The sequence below is a fragment of the Mobula birostris genome, chromosome 25, assembly GCF_030028105.1.
Source record: "Mobula birostris isolate sMobBir1 chromosome 25, sMobBir1.hap1, whole genome shotgun sequence".
NCBI classification, from domain to species: Eukaryota; Metazoa; Chordata; class Chondrichthyes; order Myliobatiformes; family Myliobatidae; genus Mobula; species Mobula birostris.
In genome coordinates, this window is record NC_092394.1 from 27,223,178 (window position 1) to 27,242,342 (window position 19,165).

A 19,165-nucleotide genomic window follows, 5' to 3' on the forward strand; every position below is an offset into this window, starting at 1 on the left:
TCTACAGGGATCTGTTCTGGGACCCCTCCACTTTGTGAATTTTATAAATGACCTGGATGAAGAAGTAGAAGGGTAGATAAGTAAATTTGCTGATGACACAAAGGTTGAGGGTGTTGTGGATAGTCCGGAGGGTTGCCAGAAGTTACAACGGGATATCAATAGGATGCAGAACTGGGCTGAGAAGTGGCAGATGGACTTCAACCCAGATAAGTGTGAAGTGGTTCATTTTGGTAGGTTGAATTTGAAGACAGAATATAATATTAATGTTAAGGATCTTGGCAGTGTGGAGGATCTGAGAGGTCTTGGGGTCCATGTCCATAGGACACTCAAAGCTGCTGCACAGGTTGACAATGTTGTTAAGAAGGCATATGGTGTATTGGCATTTACCAATGTGGAATTGAGTTCAAGAGCCGTGAGGTAATGTTACAGCTATATAAGACCTTGGTCAGACCCCACTTGGACTACTGTGTTCATTTCTGGTCACCTCACTACAGGAAGGATGTGGATACTATACAGAGAGTGCAGAGGAGATTTACAATGATGTTGCCTGGATTGGAGGACGTACCTTATGAGAATAGGTTGAGCGTATTTGGTCTTTTCTCCTTGGAGGGACAGGGGATGAGGGGCGACCTGATAAAGGTGCATAAGATGAGGGGCATTCATCGTGTGGATAGCCAGAGGCTTTTCCTCAGGGTTGAAATGGCTAACACAAGGGGGCATAGTTTTAAGGTGCTTGGAAAATAAGTACCCCGAGGGGATGTCAGGGGTAAATTTTTCACACAGAGAGTGGTGGGTGCGTGGAATGCACTGCCAGCGGCAGTGGTGTAAGCAGATACAATAGGGTCTTTTAAGAGCCTCTTAGATAGGTACCTGGAACTTAGAAAAATAGAGGGCTATGCACTAGGGGAATTCTAGGCAGTCTCTAGAATAAATTACATGATCAACACAACATTGTGGGCCGAAGGGCCTGTAATGTGCTGCAAGTTTCTATATTCCAGAGTCTTAGAGAGATTTTCAAAGAAAGGTGACAATCTTAAAATGTAGATCAACTCAAAAAGCACTGGAGGAACTCAGCAGGTCAGTCAACGTCAATGGAGGGGAACAGTCAATGTTTCGCATCGGTAGCCTTCATCTGGCCGAGAAAGATAGGAGGAGACGGCCAAGATAAAGAGGAGAGGGGAAAGGGTGAAGCAAGACTTCGCAGGTGATAAGCAGATGAGAGCGGGATCTCGGCCCGAAACATCGACTATACTCTTTTCCATAGATGCTGCCTGGCCTGCTGTGTTCCTCCAGCATTTTGTGTGTGTCAGTTGGATTTCCAGCATCTGCAGATTCTCTCTTGTTTGAGGGTGGGGATGATGTCAGAAGTGACAAAGGGCTGAAGATGATGGAATCTGATAGGAGAGGGTGGTGGAGCCTGAAATGTATGGAGGGAGGTGGGAAGGGGAGAGACATAGACAGGAGTGTGTGGCCAATAGGCAAATGGAGAGGGTGGGGGAGGGGAAAGGCACAAGGTGAAGGGGGCCAGTTGGATCAGGAGAAGGGAGAGAAAAAGAAAGCAAAAGGAAAAACAGGGGAAGGGACAGGAAGAGTAGATACTGTAAGTCTGAGAATTCGATGTTCATGCCAGTAGGTTAGAGGCCACCCGTGTAAACATGAGGTGTTGTCCCTCTATCTTTCATTTGGAAAGTAGAAGAGGATGTGGACAGATGCATCCATGAAATGGCTGGCTGTCAGGTAGTCCTGGCTATGTTTAAGTGTAGGTGCTGTTCAATGGGAAGCAAACAGAGAAGGATCAACAGGACAAAGGTAATGGGTGAATGGGACTTCACCCATGGTGTAGGACAGTGGGGCTTTCCATTAGCTCAAACGCATAGAGGCTGGAGGCGGAGAGAAGACAATGTAACAATTAAGTCTACAGATAATGATGCATAAATAAACATAAAATGTGCAATTTTCTTTTACTTTACATGTGTGATACTTGGTTAGAAAACTTCACTTAAAGCAAATACGACAGCAAAATCCAAAGATCGCCTCCAATCCTAACATTAGAAGCTCTCCATTTTAGGGCATAGAAATCAGCTTTCTCCAGGAGATCCTTTGCAGTGATTATGTTCGGTTTGACAGCATCATCGCTGAGGTAAAAGATAACTGATGAACTTCTGACACCCAATAAAATAACAGCAGTGTTTCCAACAATAGAATCCAATGAGAAAGAGTCACACTGTTTACAAGTCAAGCCGACTGAAATTATATAAAAACATTAACTCATTTTCTCTTTTCACAGCTGCAACCTGGCCTGTTGAGAGTATACAGCACTTCCTGTTTGTATTTCAGATTACAGGCATCTATGGTTTATTGATTTTCATTTACTGATACAAATGATCCTAGACACAGGCCCCCATAGTTACTGGGAAGTCATTTGTGGTAACATTCAAACACACCGTATTCCTTTCTCAAACTAGCATCCGTCATTGCTGTACAAGCAGATGTACCCACCCAACCCAGATTGTCCACTGGAATCAACAGAAGACCCAAGCACTTAAATGATGCTCCTCCAGATGTTCAGGACCGGAACCCAAAAGGACACTAATGATTTGAAGATTTAGTTATTTGGTCCACTGGTGGTTTAAAGAAAATGTCTCTCCATTGATCATCAACATAATGAGATGACTAAAATCAAAAAGATTATAAGCACATGGGTCTCTCTCCTCCAAGAGTTCTGGAGGTTTCAAAGAACAGCTGGAGTGCAGGAATTGAAGCAGCTAACACGTAAGCTAATAACACTTCCTCAGGCCAATAAGTAGGGGTCTTACTAGCACTGCCCACACACCTGAAGTAAGTAAAAAGGATATTTGTTATAAAAGCATAGCAAAAGCTTCCAATTAAAAGTGCATTCAAGTTCCCAGTTTGCTCCCAGCTTAGGAGGAGGCAGTTTGGTCCATCAAGTCTGTGGTCACACTCAGAGCAATCCCATCTGCCCTATTAGCTTACTTATTTCCTCACAACCTGTTCTGCCAGACACGCTCATTAATTTCCCCTTTATATTCCTATCACCTGCCCTTACTTCGGTGACTTTCAGTAGCTGAAACTAGAGCACTCAGGGAAACACACCAAATCTCAAGGACAACATGCAAACTCCATGTAGACAAGGCCAGAGGTCAGGACTGAACCCAGCTCACTGGAACCAATTGCTGTTTTGCTCGGTTTTTGTGTAGGAGGAGGGAATTGGGGTTCAATGTGCCTGATCCACTTTTGTTTGTATTTTTTGTGGGGAGGTGGGATTTTGGGGTTGATGATTGTGCTGCCTTTCTTTGTTTCATGGCTACCTGGAGAATTGAAGAATTTCAGAGTTATATACTTTGATAATAAAATGAACCTTTCTTTCTTTGTAACACTGCACCTATGATATTTAATTTGGTAAGTATTTCGACTGAAATCTTCACCTACGGCCACTTTAGATGGAAAGTAGAGACTGTTCTATCCCTCTGGTCAAGTTAGACAGCTCTTGAACATACAAAACCAATTAATGCTGAACTAGTTTAAGAAGCATTGAGTAGCAACTCATTCAAATAGGGCACTGTACTTACATTGGCTCTTTATCCAGAATTCTAGACATCAAACAACCAAGAGCAATGAATAATTTCAGATCCACTTTGAAACCTTCATTGACTTTTGTCAAGTTGTAGAGTCTCTCAATATGCTGTTCATTCAGCTTGTAGACAAGCAATAATGCATGTTCCATTTCCTGAGAAGAGAATCCCGTAGAAACAACATCATTAAATTGCTGCTATTCTCAAAGAATTTGTGTCATTATTTAGAGAAGGCACATTTATAATGACACTGAGAACCACAATGCCACGCCTCAGGAGCACACAGAAACCCGTTATTATTAGCAGAAGAAGCGCGCTGCATCACAAACCGCCCACCCACTAACCCCATCAGAATTCTCCCGCCTACTGGGGGTGCTGCCGTCTGTGGTTCCATGTTGTGCACATTCTTCACCTCAGAACTCACAGGACCAGAGTAGAAACACTATCCTCAATCCCAAAAGAGTGCCTGAGATGAAGATGGAAGAAGGGGTAGCTAGGGGTAGAAGATTCACCCTCTCCCTGCTTTCTTACAGCTGAACAATGGGCATGATTGGTAAACAGTCCCATCTTCCCCGTTCACGGTTATTGATGTCATGAGCTGCATCTTCCTCTCCCTCTAACTCAGTTGTGACTGAGTCCAAGGCCTCACTATGTGTTTCAGAACTACCCTACATGGTACATTGATGCATGCCACTAGGCAAAACAACTTGGTCGATTCCTAAAGCATTACAAAACCATTCTGGAATTTGCTTTGAGCTTGGAACAGAACAACTTCCTCCAAAAGTCTGATTAAGGATCATCATGTGTGTGACTACACAATATCTGAATTGGAGAATTAATTCGTTTGGGATCTGGCCTTAATGCATTAGGACAGGGGTAGGAACACTTGTTGAGAGCATGTGCCAAAATTGGTGATAATTTTCTAGAAAATTCCCTTGCGTGCCATTGATTAGTGAACTAGTAACAATAGTTAGGACTTGCTTAAGGAAAAAGGATGGGTCCTATTGCTTATTTAAGTCCATTCATGGCTTTACTATTAACAAAAATATAACAAGGATGGATTGAAATAAATGAAGCATTTAGAAAACTTGTTTAAATATTTTAAAAATATTAGTATTAATAAGACAATTGAAAAATAGCACACACAAAATACTGGATGGACTCAGCAGATCAGGCAGCATCTATGAAAAGGAATAAATAGTCGACATTTTGGGCCAAAACCCTTCTTCCTTCTTCCTTCCCAGTCCTGATGGACAGAATAAGAAGGTGGGGGTGGGGGGAAGGAGTACAAGCTGAAAGGTGATAGGTGAAGCTGGGTGAGGGGGAAGGTGGGTGGATGGAGGAGGGGGTATGAAGTGAGAAGCTGGGAGGTGATAGGTGGAAAAGGTACAGTAAAGGAATAAAGAAGGAGGAATCTGATAGGAAAGCAGAGCGGACCGTGGGAGAAAGGGAAGAAGGAGGGGCAGCAGACAGATGTGATAGGCATGTGGGGAGAAGAGTAGAGGTAAGAGGAGAACCAGAATGGGGAATGGACAAAGAGAGAAGGGGAGGGGGAGAAATTACTGGAGGTTAGAGAAATCGATGTTTGTGCTGTCAGGTTGGAGGCTACCCAGATGGAATAAGGGGTGTTGCTCATCCAACCTGAGAGTGGTCTCATCATGCCAATAGGGAAGGCCATGGACCGACATGTCGCAATGGGAATGGGGATTGGAATCAAAATGGTTGGCCACTGGGAAATCCTGCTTGTTGTGGACAGGCTGAAGTTGCTCGACAAAGCAAATCCCCAATCAATGGTGGGTCTCATCGATGTAAAGGATACTGTACTAAGAGCACTGCACACAGACTCACCGGTGAACTGTTGACTCACCTGGAAGGACTGTTTGGGGCCATGAATGATGGTGAGGAAGGAGGTGAATAGGCAAGTGTAGCACTTCCACTTGCAGGGATAAGTTCCAGGAGGGAAACCAGTCGGGAGGGACGGATAGATAAGAAAATCACAGAATGAGCGACCCATGTGGAAAGCAGAGAGTGAGGGGAGGGCAGTAATGATGTGTTTCATGGATCCCAATGGTAATCATTTCTAAAGAGTATTGTTATTATATCTGTTTACTATCTAAATACTGAAGTGTACACCAGTTCAGCAAGGATTTCAAAACATCTCAAGAAACCAATGATTCCAGCTGATGCCAAGCCAAAGTGAGATTTTTCCTGTGAAAACATTTTGCTGCTCTAAGGTTGTAAAATTAAAAATCATTCACTGCTTCATTTAGCAGTAAACATAACTGTATATTTCTATTATGGATGCATTTTAATGAATCAAGGGGCAGCACTACATTCCACATGCCAATTAAATTTTTTGTGCTATAAGTTTGCCACCCCTGAAATCGAGGATGTGTTTTCAAAATTAACAACCTCAGTCAAAAAAAATTGATATAAATTGTAGTGGGACTTGTGCTTCCACATTCCAGTTTTGGAACTGTATTCCAGTGCACAGTTCGGGTAGAAGCTGTAACTCTTGCTTCCAGGAGGAAGGTAGAAAATTCTTCAGAATCCATATCAAGTCAAGCAAGACTCACTAATGCACACTGATGAGAGTTAGTTCACGAGTCTGCTTAAATAGCCATGATCAGGAAAGAGAATGAGAGCTAATAATTCATGTTTATGACTATTCATTAAGTCTAATGAAAGGTCATAAACTTTCATTGTGTCCTTAAATTCGATGTCTGACCAGTGGAATATTTCCAGTAATTGTTATTTTTAATTTCTGGTTTCCAGTATTATCTGTGTTTTGCTTTAGGTTAATTAATATTAGCAAAGGCTGTGTCAATTCTTTCACATTCAGCCCTGCTATTTTGGGCTGTCTCGGAGTATGCCTGTTGGCAATGGTTAAGAATTCACAGGGATCCCAAAACACTAACATCTGCCTCTGAATTGGCACCAAGTCAAATTCTCATAGTTCTATTTCCACTATCCCTGATACAGTTCCTCCACATCTAACCTGAACAGTTTGCAGTTTGGAAATGTGGCCACAAACCAAGTTCCCACACAGAGCAGCAGCCCCTTAACAGCCAGAAAGTCCACCCGGCCAGTCTTCCAAACACATGCTCATATGTACACATTTGCACAAGCCAGGCATTAGGACCCTGAGAGGACCCATGCAAAGATGCAGGAATCCCTCTACTACGACAGTGAAAGGTTTTAAACAATGTGACTCATAGGGACTATGCTGTAAAGAGGATTTGCCACCTGCAGGTTAAACCATATTACCTCTGACATTCAAAAAGTCTGTAAGACAGGCAAGTAATTTCATCAGATGGTCTCATCCATCTGTGATCCATGAAGATCTTTAGCCAAAGGCTAAATATCCGCACAGAATTTAAAGTTGCCCCATAGGCAACATTACCTTTAATGCAAGTAACGATTGAAAAGGAGCTTATTGAAAAGCTCATAAACCTAGTATTGATTGAGCCTGGTGTTGAGTGTTATTAATATTATACTTGTACGTCCTCATCTCTGGCAGAACAGCCTTGCATTCAAGGCACTGCTATAGCTCTGGAGTATCCAAAGGGCATAGTACAAGACTGTCTCGCCTTTGAACCTGTTCCAAAATCTGTTTATCAGCTAAATCATACAAAGGTTCTGCCCCAGTGGTGATGGTTATACAGTTCAATTTTCCACAGAGATCCGTGTATTCTGCATGAATGATTAACTGAACCTCCATACAAAAACCGCCAAAGCTCCCTTGCCGGCAATCTGTTCTTTATATGCTCGCCTCTGAAGTAATGTGTTATTTGCAAACCTCTTTTTCTCTGTATAAGAAATGAGAAATTGTGAGCTCTAGGCTTATATTTTGTGGCCAGGGATTGTTAGAAATCCTTTGCTCAATGCATGCCGGCAGATTTTGTGGAGAAAATCTTGGCAGCTTGATAGTCCATGAGCCGGTAAATTGATGATGTTGTTGTTGCAGAAGCAGTAGAAAGGACTGTTTACATGTAGTGTTTGTGATAAGGAGAGCAAGTCGGCAGCTCATAAATTAGCATAGAACATTGGGAAATCCAAAAGGAAAAAGAGGCAAGAAATAATTATAGAACATAATACAGTACACCCCAGGAACTGGCCCTTCAGCCCACAAAGATTTTAAAATAGTAACTAAATACTTAACTAAACTAATCCCTTCAGTCTACACAACGTGCATTCCCTGCACGTTCACGTCCTTCTCCAAGAGCCTTTTAAACGTTTCTATCATATTTACCTCCATTACCAGTACAAACAGCGCATTGCAGGCATCCACCTCTCGCTATGTAAAATAAACTTGCCCTGCACATCACCTTTGAACTCGCGTCTCTCACACTCATCATGCCCGCTAGCGTTAGATATTTTGATGCTGGAATGTAGATACCGGCTGTCTACTCTCTTCAGATCTTCATAACCTTCTAAACTTCTATTCGATCTCCAGAGAAAACAACTCAAGTTTTGTCTCACGTTGTAGCACATGGTCTCCAATTCAGACGGCATCCTGGTCAACCTCTTTGGCACCCTCTCCAAAGCCTTCACACCCGTTCTATAACGGAATGACCAGAAGCAAATGCAATACTCCAGATTCAGCCCAAAGAGAATTTTATAAAGCTGCAACATTCCTTCCTGACTCTTGATTTCAATACTTTGACTAATAAAGGTAAGAATGCCATATGCCTTCAAACTGATACAGCTATATAGATTTGGTTTGTCAACCAAAACACTCAAAAAAGTCTTTAAATGTACAGTGGAGAGCATTCTGACTGGCTGCATTACTGTCTGGTGTGGTGGAGGGGTGGATGCTACAACATAGGACTGAAAGCTTCAGAATGTTGTGAAATTAGTCAACTTCATCCTTGGTACTAGCCTCCGTAGTACCCAAGACATCTTCAAGGAGCAGTGGCTCAGAAAGGCAACATCCATTATTAAAGAACCCTCATCACCCTGGGCATTCCCTCTTCTCACTGTTACCATCAGGAAGGAGATACAGAAGCCTGAAGGCACACACTCAGTGATTCAGGAACAACTCCTTCCCCTCTGCCATCCGATTCCTAAATGGACCTTGAACCCATAAACACTACCTCACTTTTTAAAAAATATTTATTATTTCTGTTTTGCACTATTTTAATCTATTAAGTATACATACAGTGGTGTGCAAAAGTTTGGGCACCCCGGTCAAAATTTCTGTTACTGTGAATAGCTAAGTCAGTAAAAGATGACCTGATTTCCAAAAGGCATAAAGTTAAAGATGACACATTTCTTTAATATTTTAAGAAAGATTACTTTTTTAATTTCCATCTTTTACAGTTTCAAAATAACAAAAAAGGAAAAGGACCCTAAGCAAAAGTTTGGGCACCCTGCATGGTCAGTACTTATTAACACCCCCTTTGGAAGTATCACAGCTTGTAAATGCTTTCTGTAGCCAGCAAAGAGTCTTTCAATTCTTGTTTGGGGGATTTTCGCCCATTCTTCCTTGCAAAAGGCTTCTAGTTCTGTGAGATTCTTGGGCCGTCTTGCATGCACTGCTCTTTTGAGGTCTATCCACAGATTTTCGATGATGTTTAGGTCGGGGGACTGTGAGGGCCATGGCAAAACCTTCAGCTTGCGCCTCTTGAGGTAGTCCATCGTGGATTTTGACAATAGACAATAGATGCTGGAGTAGGCCATTCAGCCCTTCAAGCCAGCACCGCCATTCACTGTGAACATGGCTGATCATCCACAATCAGTACCCTGTTCCTGCCTTCTCCCCATATCCCTTGACTCCACTATCTTTAAGAGCTCTATCCATCTGTTGTTTGAAAGCATCCGGAGACTTGGCCTCCACAGCCTTCTGGGGCACAGCATTCCATATATCCACCACTCTCTGGGTGAAAAAGTTTTTCCTCAACTCCGTTCTAAATGGCCTACTCCTTATTCTTAAACTGTGGCCTCTGGTTCTGGACTCCCCCAATATCAGGAACATGTTTCCTGCCTCTAGCGTGCCCAATCCCTTAATGTTTCAATCAGATCCCCCCTCATCCTTCTAAATTCCAGTGTACATAAGCCCAGTCGCTCCAATCTTTCAACATATCACAGTCCCTCCATCCCGGGAATTAACCTCGTCAACCTATGCTTAATAGCAAGAATGTCATTCCTCAAATTTGGAGACCAAAACTGCACACAATATGCCAGGTGTGGTCTCACCAGGGCCCTGTACAACTGCAGAAGTACCTCTTTGTTCCTATACTCAACTCCCCTTGTTATGAAGGCCAACATGCCATTAGTTTTCTTCACTGCCTGCTGTACCTATATGCTTACTTTCAGTGACTGATGAACAAGGACACCCAGATCTCATTGTACTTCCCCTTTTCCTAACTTGACACCATTCAGATAGTAATCTGCCTTCCTGTTCTTGCCACCAAAGTGGATAACCTCACATTTATCCACATTAAACTGCATCTGCCATGCATCTGCCCACTCACCCAACCTGTCCAAGTCACCCTCCATTCCCATAATATCCTCTTCACATTTCATGCTGCCACCCAGCTTTGTGTCATCTGCAAATTTGCTAGTGTTACTTTTAATCCCTTCATCTAAATAATTAATGTATATTGTAAATAGCTGCGGTCCCAGCACCGAGCCTTGCGGTACCCCACTAGTCACTGCCTGCCATTCTGAAAAGGACCCATTAATCCCTACTTGTTGTTTCCTGTCTGCCAACCAATTTTCTATTCCTGTCAGTACCCTACCCCCAATACCATGTGCTCCAATTTTGCCCACTAATCTCCTATGTGGGACCTTATCAAAGGCTTTCTGAAAGTCCAGGTACACTACATCCACTGGCTCTGCCTTGTCCATTTTCATAGTTACATCCTCAAATTTTGAGGCGTGTCTAGGATCATTATCCTGTTGTAGAAGCCATCCTCTTTTCATCTTCAGCTTTTTTACAGACGGTGTGATGTTTGATTTAAGAATTTGCTGGTATTTAATTGAATTCATTCTTCCCTCTACCAGTGAAATGTTCCCTGTGCCACTGGCTGCAACACAAGACCAAAGCATGATTGATCTACCCCCGTGCTTAACAGTTGGAGAAGTGTTCTTTTCATGAAATTCTGCACCCTTTTTTCTCCAAATACCTTTGCTCATTGCAGCCAAAAAGTTCTATTTTAACTTCATCGGTCTACAGGGCTTGTTTCCAAAATGCATCAGGCTTGTTTAGATGTTCCTTTGCAAACTTCTGACACTGAATTTTGTGGTGAGGACGCAGGAAAAGTTTTCTTCTGATGACCCTTCCATGAAGGTCATATTTGTGCAGGTGTCGCTGCACAGTAGAACAGCGCACCACCACTCCAGAGTCAGCTAAATTTTCCTGAAGGTCTTTTGCAGTCAAACAGGGGTTTTGATTTGCCTTTCTAGCAATCCTACAAGCAGTTCTCTCGGAAAGTTTTCTTGGTCTTCCAGACCTAAACTGCCATTTCTTAATTACATTACGAACTGAGGAAATGGCTACCTGAAATCTCTTTGCTATCTTCTTATAGTCTTCTCCTGCTTTGTGGGCATCATTTATTTTAATTTTCAGAGTGCCAGGCAGCTGCTGAAAGGAGCCCATGGCTGTTGATTGTTGGGACAAGGTTTGAGGAGTCAGGGTATTTAGAACGCTTTGAAGTTTGCATCACCTGGCCTTTCCTAACGATGACTGTGAACAAGCCATAGCCTTAATAAGCTAATTAAGGTCTGAGACCTTGGTAAAAGTTATCTGAGAGCTCAAATCTCTGAGGGTGCCCAAACTTTTGCATGGTGCTCCTTTCCTTTTTTTCACTCTAGAATTGTACAAAACAAAAATAATACACTAATCTTGCTTAAAATGTTGAAAAGAATATTTCATCTTTAACTTTATGACTTTTGGAGATCAGTTCATCTTCTACCCACTTAACTATTCACAGAAACAGAAATTTTGACCAGGGGTGCCCAAACTTTTGCATGCCACTGTATATATACTTGCTGTAATTGACTTACTTATTTTTCTCTTTCGATATTATCATATATCGCTGCTACTATGTTAAAGAATTTAATGACAAATATTATCAGATAATGAACCTGATTTTGATTCAGATTCTTTGCCAACTAATCCACCCATGTAATGGCCTTCAGCCAGCTACGGACTTGGACCCCAAAATCTATCTATTCATCAACATTAAGTGTCCTACCATTAACTGTTTACTGTCCATTTACGTTTGATCTTCCAAAGTGTAACACCTCATACTTGCCTGGATTAAACTATCTGCCATTTCTCTGCTCACGACTGCAGCTGATCCATACCCCACTGTATCCTTAGGCAATCTTCTACACAACATTCCTGCCACTGTCTGTAAGGAGTTTGTACGCTCTCCCCATGACCGTGTGAGATTCCTCTGGGTGCTCTGGTTTCCTCCCACAGTCCAAAGATGCACTGGTTCGTAGGTCAATTGATCATTGTGAATTGGCCCATGGTTAGGCTAGGAGGTTGCTGGATTACATGGCTCAAAGGACGAAAAGGGCCTATTCCACACTGTATCTCAATAAATAAATAATTTTGTTTTTGTTGCCTGTGAACAATCTAACTGTACCCACCCATCGACACTTTCATCCAAGTCAATTATGTATGTCATACACAACAGTGGTCACAGTAGGAATTCCTGCAGAACACCTCTAGTCATGGACCTCCAGCCAGAGTAAGTCACATTAACTATTGTCCTTTATCTTCTATGGGCAAGCCAGTTCTGAATCCAAGTAGCCAAGTCACTATGGACCCCATGCATCTTAATCAGCTGGATGAATTATAATCCATAATATTTTAAAATTCCATTAAATTCATGGATTTCATTATATAAATAAAATGCAAGGCTAGGAATTTGAAAATCTGAAATGGTATTTCAGTGTTAGAAAAATGCACCAATTTCACCTGGCATTTACATAATAGGGCAAATGTGGTGGAAGGGAAGTCTTAAAGTCCACAGTCTTTGCCTAAACGCCAGGAAGATGCAATTCGCATTCCTGAAATGGACACTCTGACTCAAATCACTTCACCTAAACATTTCCATAAGACCATAAGATATAGGAGCAGAATTAGGCCATTTGGCCCATCAAGCCTGCTCCGCCATTTCATTGTGCTGATCTAGTTTTCCTCAGCCTCAATCTACTGCCTTCTCCCTGTATCCCTTCATGTCCTGACCAATCAAGAATCTGTTAACCTACCTTAAATATACATAAAGATTATGAATAGGAATGGGAAGTGGGGTTAAAATTGGTGAGCCCTGATGTAGATTCGGAGACCACCTCGCCGAGCACCTACGCTCCATCTGCCAGGAAAAGTGGGATCTCCCAGTGGCCACCCATTTTAATTCCACTTCCCATTTCTATTCCAATATGTCAGTCCATGGCCTCCCCTGCTGTCATGAAATGAGGCCACACTCAGAGTGGAGGAGCAACACTGGGTAGCCTCCAACCTGATGGCATGAACATCAATTTCTCCAACTTCCGGTAATGCCCTACCTCCCCCCGCCAATCTTCACCATTCCCCATTCCCTCTCTCACCTCATCTCCTTACCTGTCCATCACCTCTCTCACCTCATCTCCTTACCTGTCCATCACCTCTCTCCGGTGTTCCTCCCCTTCTTCTTCCTTCCATGGCCTCCTGTCCTCTCCTATCAGATTCCTCCATCTCTAGCCCTGTTTCTCTTTCACCAATCAACTTCCCAGCTCTTTACTTCACCCCTCCTTCCCTTCTGGTTTCACCTATTACCTTGTGTTTCTTCCTCCCCCCCCCCCCCCCACCCCGATATCTTACTCTAACTCATCTTTTTTTTCTCCAGTCCTGATGAAGAGGCTCGGCCCAAAACATTGATTGTACACTTTTCCATAGACGTTGCCTGGCCTGCTGAGTTCCTCCAGTGTTGTGTGTGTGTGTGTGTGTGTGTGTGTGTGTGTGTGTGTGTGTGTGTGTGTCTGTGTGTGTGTGTGTCTGTGTGTGTGTTGCTTGGATTTCCAGCATCTGCAGATTTTCTCTTGTTTGTGCTTGGACCCTCAAAATTTATATTCCCGTCTTCTTGAAATGAATGCCAACATTGCATTTGCCTTCCTCACCACAGACTCAACCTGCAAATGAACCTTTAGGGAATCCTGCAAAGTACTCCAAAGTCCCTTTGCAGCTCAGTTCTTTTGTATTTTCTCTCCATTTAGAAAATAGTCAATCCTTTGATTTCTTTTACCAAAGTGCATGACTATACACTTCCCAACACAGTATTTCATCTGCCTCTTTTTTGCCCATTCTCCTCATCCGTCTAAATCCTCCTGTAGCCTACTTCCTCAAAATTACCTGCTCATCCACCTATCTTCATATCGTCTGCAAACTTTGCAACGAAGCCATCAATTCTATCATCCAAATCATTGACATATAATGTAAAAATAATCAGTCCCAATACAGATCCCTGTGGAACACCACTAGTCACTGCAGCCAGCCAAAAAAGGCTCCCTTTATTCCCGTTCTTTGCCTCCTTCCAATAAGCCACTGCTTTATCCATGCTAGAATCTTTCCTGTAATACCATGGGCTCGTAACTTGTTAAACAGCCTCATGTGCGGCACCTTGTCGAAGGCCTTCTGAAAAGGCTAGCACAGGCAGAAGACCTTGTGTTTGAAATAAATTTTGGTCTTGAACTTGAACATGAAAATGTCTTCCCTCAAAGTGTTTTGCTTTCCCAAATAAAAATTTGCACATTCAGACTCAACACCTGGTTCAGAGCTCCTTCACTCCATCCACAACAGGCAGAACTTCCTGGTGTCCAACCATTTTATTTCCACTCCCCATTCCCATTCCAACATGTTGCCTCATGGCCACCACTACGGCCATGATGATGCCACTGTAAGGTTGGGGAAGCAACAACTTGTATTGGTCTGGGTAGCCTCCAACCTGACAGCATGAACATCAATTTCTCTAACTTCTGGTAATTTCTCCATCCCCCTTTTCTCTTTTTTTCCATTCCCCATTCTAGCTCACCTCATATTTCTTCTCTTCTCATCACCTGCTGATCACCTCCCCCTGGTGTCCCTCCATCGTTTATTTCGCCCCTTGTCCACTTTCCTCTCCTATCAGATTCCTTCTTATTCAGCCCTGCATCTTCTCCATCTATCACCACTCAGCTTCTAACTCACACTCCCCTCCCATCCATCTACCTCCCCTCTAAACTGGCTTCACCTATCACCAGCCAGCTTTTACTCATTCCCTCCCCACCACCCGCTTTCGTATTCTGGCCTCTTCTCCATCTCTTTCAAGTCCAGATGAAGGGTCTCGTCCTGAAATATCAGCAGTTTGTTCCTCTCCATAGGTGTCATCCAGCTGGGCTGAGTTCCTCCAGCATTTTGTGTGTGTTACTTTTGATTTCCAGTGTATGCAGAATCTCGTGTTTAAAATAAATTTTGAACATGAAAAAGTCTTCCCTCAATGTACTCTGTTTTTCTGTCTAAAAATTTCCAATGATTTTACAGGCCTCATTGACACTCAGCTGAAGCCCATTGGCTGTAGCTTCTCCACCTTAGCTCTAGAGAAAAACACAGACTCCTTTAGATATACCTTCTTGATGTTGGATGGAATGCGGCTTTTAAATGTTTAAAAAATAGATAAATCTCCAAGAAAACTAGTATTAATAAGATTGCTAATGTTGACAGGAATGAAGGATTTCTTCTTAATATTTGTTAATTCATACGGATATGGTGATAAAGAAGCATCGGTTCTCCTACCTTCAAGTTAACGAGTCCATCCTTATCCTTGTCTTTCTGAGTAAAGACTGCTTTATACAACGTACTCAGATCATCATCACACCTACAATAGGTGCTTAAATACTGTGTAGGTGACAAGTCTGTAAAACAGAGTAGCAAATGGGAGGTCTTAAACTGAAATGGTATTGTACAAATGAAATTTAAGTGTACTGTTATAAAAGGAAAATGATTATGTTCATTATCTTTACTTGCCTTACATTTTTCATAAATAGGATTATCATACTTTCTTGAAAAACCAAACATGGTCTTCTGCCATTCTTCACTGCAAACTCCCACCACCATCCCTCACCCATTAACACCATTTATTCTAACCCATCAAACATCAAGGAGTCATATCTGAGAGAGCCTTGGTCTTTTCCAGAAGTTGCACCAAATTAATCCCGGCTGGTTTCAGTGAAGTTCCTAAGTGTTGAATGATCCATGTTTCTAGTGTCTGGCCTGTAGGGGGGGGGGGGGGAGGAACTGTCCTCAGCTTTCACTTTAGCATCAAAATTCAAATCATGTGATCTTACTCCACAATTCATGGTATTGTGTTCCTATTTGGTACTGGTTTGTTGGCATTGTGCAAGATGGCATAAGAACTTGTCTACGTATAGAGAAAATTAATTTTTTTCTCTTTTATTCCAAAAAAAAACAAGCTCCAAAGTAATGAAAAGAGTTGAGACTGAATAAAACTAGAATCATGCTGTTCTTGGTTTATGAATTTTAAATAAAATTTTGTTTCATAGGTTACACTCAAACCCAATAAACTAGAGGTGTGGGAGGTGGTATATTTGTCTGAAAATGCTAGCATGACAGTTTTGTATCTCTCCCTATGTCCAGTTGTGTTTTTGACAAGTCATTTCTAATAATGAAATTGATAGTTGAAGCATTTCATTAAATGCTAATCATTGACCAACTTACCTTTGAGAAGCCAAAGATCGACAGGAAGTTCAAACCGTATTGAATTTTGAGAAAAGCTTATTCCAGAAGAAACCATACTGCTGCTCTGCTGGTTAGTCTGGAAGAAAATAAATGAAATACACTTCTCTGAAAAATATTATTCTCTTCATGATCAATTCATGAAACGTACTGTCGCCTTTTTTGAATAGCAATATAATTAGAATGACTGTCTAAAATCTCACTGCAATTCTTTCTAAACTGGGAGCAGCAGAGCCTATGAGCTGTTATTAAAGATCTTATGAAAAATTGTTTGGTTTGGTTTATTGTTGTCACATGTACCATGATAGAGTGAAAAGCTTGTCTTGCGTATTTGTTCAAATGATGTCCAAGTCTCATCATTAAGAAGCAATTGTGTTCAGCAATATAGAGCAGAAACATTTCAAATTAAGTAACTGCCAATAAAGATTCTGTTAGAACTTTTGTGGCCTTTGAAGCACATTAGCATTGCATGGAAAGCTAACACTGTTTTCTGAAGTGCCAATAAAGTTCTGATTGGGTATAATAAGAACATTAAAGATTTTTGACAAGGTTTCTCAAGCTCAGCTCATGTTACTGAAAGTAATGTCATATGGCTCTAATGTCCAGCTGTTCAGTTGTAACTTAAGCCAATTTCCCTCGGGATCAATAAAGTATGACTATGACTAAAGGGTTGTGGACCTCAGGATGCAGTCTTTAAAGAGATGAGCCCACTACAGTGAAACCACAGCTACAACCTGCAACAACTTGACAGTGGCGTCTGAAAAGAGGATGCTGTCCAAGTTGCATGCCATCTTAGAAAATGTCTCCCACCCACTACATAATGGACTGGTTGGGCACAGGAGTACATTCAGCCAGAGACTCATTCCACCGAGATGCAACACTGAGCATCATAGGAAATCATTCCTGCCTGTGGCCATCAAACTTTACAACTCCTCCCTTGGAGGGTCAGACACCCTGAGCCAATAGGCTGGTCCTGGACTTATTTCCTGGCATAATTTACATATTACTATTTAATTATTTAGGGTTTTATTACTATTCAATTACTTATGGGCAACTGTAACGAAAACCAATTTCCCCCGGGATCAATAAAGTATGACTATGACTATGTATGGAGAATGGCAGTGAGAAGAGGCAAAGGTGAGAGGGCATAATGTACTGCCACCTTCACTGAGAAGGTCCTGCCCAAAATGTTGACTGTACTCTTTTCCTAGATGCTGCCTGGCCTGTTGAGTTCCTCCAGAATTTTGTGTGTGCGTTGCTTGGATTTCCAGCATCCCCAGATTTTCTCTTGTTTCGGATAGGGTCTTGGTGCTTTTATTGGAGGAGACCATCTCTGGACAGAGGTACCGTAGATCCAAGGGATACAGAAGCTATCCAAGACATCAACCAGGTGCTGCTGGCAGGAGGCTTCTTGGGAGAGCTAAGCCAAGAGCGAAGATCCTACATCTGAACATTCTGCGAGTGCCTGCACTTAGGGAAACACTGCAATGCTAGAAAGTCATTGGGGTCGGTCAGCCTGATCCTGTGGAACGAGGGAACTTGAGTGACCTCCTGAATCAAGCAGCAAACTGGAGGTTGCAAAAGAGATCAGTGGTAATCTGGAAATGAGGCTAGAAACTTGACATTTACTCTGAGAGAAATCTAGGCAAGTGTATGAGACCATGTTTAAAGTCATAGATCTGAATGAGGACTGTACTGGTGAATATTACCCTGACGAATATCACTTCTCGGCAAAGTCTATCACATAGATCCCTATAAATCCTTACTGGTGAAGTTCACCCCTGCCTCCTCCCACAATCTGTGCTGCCTCCAACACTCACATTCCACCTCCACATCATCTAACAAGAGAATAAGGTCATTAGTCATTAGATGTAAGCTGTCAAAGTCCAAAGGAGTCTCATTTACTTGCTCCAAGAGAAAAGGAGGCCATTCAGCCTGCTGGATACATGCTAACTCATAGCAGAATAATCCCTTGTATCCCATTCTTTCTCACTTATTTCCGAGTAAGTCTGCAATATATTCACAGTCACACATCCCCGCCAGCTTGTGGTCACTCACATGTGCGCATCAACTTTGGAAGGTGGGAAGAAACTGCAGCATCCAGGGGAAACACACACACACACACACACACACATTCACATTAAGAGCACCGGACCTCAGAATTGAACAGAAGTCCCTGCACCACCAGGAATCAGCACTAACTGCTGCACCACTTATTCTATCCCCTAACCTCATGTCTGGGCAGTATCCAGAGTAAACAACGAAGAAGCAAACTAGCCTAGCACAGAATGGAGTCAGAATTTGATTGACCCTTTGATCAGTGTGGTCTCAGAAGAACCATCTCGTTATTCTGTGAGTAAGTACAATCTGTCATGGACTGGAACAGGGAGCTCAAAAATGATGCTGTCAGATAAAAAAAATGGTCCTTGCATTACTTCCAGAGGTGAAATTCATTTACCATCCTGGTAACTTTCTTACTCATTTAATTCATTTGTACCAACTGCCTTCATCATTTCCTTATTGATAGATCATACTGGCAACATACCATTTACTATTCAGGTGAATCTCATACCAGAACTTTGCATTTAATACTATCTAAAATCTTGACAGAAAATACGTGGTCATATTTCTGACTGATCTCCAAGATCATTAACTTGCTTTATTTCCCATTGATTTATTTTCAATTGCACGGCATTTTGCTTCAACATTCTGAGAGTTGGTCTCTTTATCCATTTCTTTTAAATTGTATAGCGTTATAGTTGATGATGAGAAACCAAGCAGCTGTGAGAATGTGCTAACAACAGGAATTCTGCAGATGCTGGAAATTCAAGCAACACACATCAAA

General features: G+C 42.1%; 1 long non-coding RNA gene across 1 annotated transcript in view; it reads right to left on the reverse strand.

The window, feature by feature from the left end:
* Positions 1 to 16,308: 16,308 nt before the first annotated feature.
* LOC140187811 (uncharacterized) overlaps positions 16,309 to 19,165 on the reverse strand; it is a 29,805-nt gene continuing 26,948 nt past the window's right edge. Inside the window, exon 4 of the long non-coding RNA XR_011883157.1 lies at positions 16,309 to 16,399. This is a non-coding gene — a long non-coding RNA (uncharacterized lncRNA). The remainder of the gene's footprint in view (positions 16,400 to 19,165) is intronic.